Source organism: Corvus brachyrhynchos, unplaced genomic scaffold (genome assembly GCF_000691975.1).
Source record: "Corvus brachyrhynchos isolate BGI_N302 unplaced genomic scaffold, ASM69197v1 scaffold97, whole genome shotgun sequence".
NCBI lineage: Eukaryota > Metazoa > Chordata > Aves > Passeriformes > Corvidae > Corvus > Corvus brachyrhynchos.
This window is the reverse complement of record NW_008239758.1, coordinates 6618987-6621965: the sequence shown is the minus strand read 5'-3', so window position 1 is coordinate 6621965 and position 2979 is coordinate 6618987. Positions and strand designations below refer to the sequence as shown.

The 2979-nt window shown below is 39.3% G+C and overlaps 1 protein-coding gene across 5 annotated transcripts in view; it reads left to right on the top strand.

Annotated features, from left to right (window-relative positions):
- The first annotated feature begins 2484 nt into the window (after positions 1-2484).
- The window catches only part of AKAP13 (A-kinase anchoring protein 13), a 184149-nt gene continuing 183654 nt past the window's right edge, over positions 2485-2979 (top strand). For all 5 annotated transcript variants that reach the window (XM_017742616.1, XM_017742619.1, XM_017742618.1 and 2 more), the window contains exon 1: positions 2485-2541. The gene's annotated coding sequence lies outside the window, so the exon portion shown is untranslated. The remainder of the gene's footprint in view (positions 2542-2979) is intronic.

The following is a 2979-nucleotide window of genomic DNA, read 5'->3' as shown; positions in this document are numbered from 1 at the left end:
TGAAGAGATGAAGGCTGGGGTGAGAATAAAAGAAGCTGTTGTCTCCTCATTCCCTGATTCTTTGATCACTGAGAAGAAATTATGTGACCACGGAGCAAACTGATCTGTACAGTTTGTGTTCAAGTTTTGTATAGTGTATATAAAATAACCTAAACGAGGAGGTGGATCAAAATAAGCTCTGGATTCTGTTGTAGCTTGTTGCTTTTTGGTTGCATATGGGTGTTCTGCAAAGCAAGAGTTAATTTGTCAGCCTTGTCCCTATTTGCACAAGTACCATTGATACTTCACCCTCCCTGTGGTGACCTGTGAACCATCTCTGTTGGGTCTTCATGCTGTTCTAGATTTGGTTATGCCCTCTTTCTGCCCAACAGAGATTTACACTCCATCCTTGTCTAATTTAAGCTGGTAGCTTTAAGTTTTCCTTTTCATATAATAGTGTGTTAAAAAAATATTATTTTTGCTTGTATTGATGTCATTTAGCCTTGTCAGAGGGGAAAACAGTTAAAGCCTTGATGTGTACGTGGACTGGATGGAGTAAAGATGAGGTATAGCGGAGTTATTTTCTTTCTTTTAAAGCTGCTTGTGATTTTCTGCTGTGGGTATTTTGATTCTTGTTTATTTTGCTCCTTCGTTTGGAGAAGAATAGTCTGGGAGAGGGGAAGGAAGAGGCAGGGTTTACCCCTGTAACCATCATTGTTAGCCCTAACTTCTGGTGGAGCTTCACTGCTTTGGCTCGACCTTTTTAAACTTGAGAAATGTGTTTTCGTTTGCGTTTCCATCTTGTTGCATTTAAAAACTACTCTAACTATACCAGATTGTCTGAACATTATTGGGGGAATGTTTTTCAGAGACTTGATAGAGTTTCCAGGCAGCTTTTCATCCGCCAAGTACTGTACTGGGCTCTCACTGGTGAGGTTTTGCTTGGTGTAAGACTCTGCAGAGCAACTGTTCAAAATTGCTGACACATGTTAAGTAATGTGGAAATCACTATCCTAAGCCATTGAAGTCTGAGAATGCTCATGTTGACGATAAGAACAACATCTGACCCCAAAAATGATACGTGAACAGTCTCAATCTGGAGACCATTTCTAGTGTCTTCCCTCTGACTCTTCTGGCTAGTTTGTCCTTTGGTCTTAGGTATAATATTTTTTTAAAAATTATTTTCTTAGTCTCCTAAAAAATACCATATTCTGCCTTGTCCATGTATTTTTGAATTATTTAACCACATGTGCATATTTGATGATGCCAAGTTCAGAGTAAAATTTTCAACTCTGTAGTTGAGTATCATGAGAGTTAATGCTACTTCTAACAATAATGGTGGTGGTATAATGCTTATTTAATAACAAATCCATCATCTTCCACCTCCCTCCTCCAAACCTCTAGTTTTCAGCTTTGGAGCAGCTGTAATCAGGCTGTACAACTTCCCTTCCTCCTCTCATGAATAAATCCAACTACCTTATCTTCTCCATCGGAAAGTCTTCCCTGGCTTTAGCAGCCTCTGGAGGAGGGTATAAAAGGGGCTTTCACTGGCTAACAGGAAGCGAAATGAATGGAGGAACTTTTGATAATGCCCCGTCTGTCTGAGCAGGGGATCAGCCCGACTAAATTGCAGCAGATTAGTGAATGATAGTGCTTCAGCCGAGGCCAGAATTATAAGTTTTTAATCTTGGAACAAGCAATGATTTCTTCCTCCTAAACAGTGGTCAACTCCCTCTTTGATTTGGAGGCTTGCAGTCATCCATATTCAGTTAGTTTGGGTGTGTGGTTTGTCTTTTTTTTTTTTTTTTTTTTTTTCAGTCTGCATTCATGGGTCTCAACAAGCTTCCAGGAGTTTTTTGGTAGCAGTGATTTTGGTAAAACCTGTCATGGCCACATGCCAGTTTTGCCAGTAACTTATACTTTACTTTGGATTTTCATGCCTGTAATGAAGTCTTGTATTTCCCAGCTTTCTTAATATTGATATGTGTTGTGCTGCCTCAGTCTTTTGCAATTAGCCCTGGGGTGGTTTGGGTATTTTTTTTATAAGCAGCAGTTTTGTTTCTGGCCACCTTCAGCCCTACTCTCTGTGTATGAACATGTGTGACTCCTTGATTCCCACCCCACAATTTGGTCCAAACTTTCTGGTAATCCAGCTCAGTGGGAGGGAGAGATGACTGAAAATCTAAATGGGGCAGCTTAGCTAATTGCCCTAGGCCTGACTCGTCTGCTGGATAACACTAGTTTTATTGCAGCCCAACGTGATTGACATTTGGGGAATTGCACTAGTATAATGCTGGCAGCAGCAGTGAAAAATCTGCCCTATTGTTTCTGATATGTTCGCTGTCTGAGGAAGACTTTTTTGTTACAAATAACTATCAGAAAGGCAACTAATGGAGTGAATTTACTTTTTCTTAAATCACTGACTTTTCCCATTCCCAAGAAAAAAATATGAGTGAGAGTAATAGCCTATGTACTAAAACTTTGCCTTGTTCTATGTTTTTTTTCAGGCTTTTTTTCTTGGATTTTATTACTGGAAAATTCTCTAATGACAACTTTGCTTAGGTAAGTGAAGCAAGATTTTTTCCTGTGGTTTTTTTTTAGCATCGCTTCCCCTATCTTAACTTCTTTTGCATGTTGGGTTGTAACGTTGAGCTGCCAGCCAGCTGTGCTGCGTGTGCTGTGGTTAAAGGCTAGAAAGAGGTTGTAAACAAAAGTAGGGGTAATGCCTCTAGTATGACATAAGGACCTCATTTATTTATTTAATCAGATGAAGTGGACGTGGTGCAGAATAATGAAATACAGGTTATATCTGCATATTACTGCATAATCTCATCAGTTTATAAATTTTGTTTTCAAGAGATGCTCTGCATTTTTTTCCCCACTAGAAAGTAAACTTGTTGCTATCATTTAATATCATTTTGTCATGAAATGAAAGTTTCATGCTTCCAGGTTTGTAGATAGAGTTGCTCTTCCTCCATCCCTGTCTCTTCCCTCTTTCCC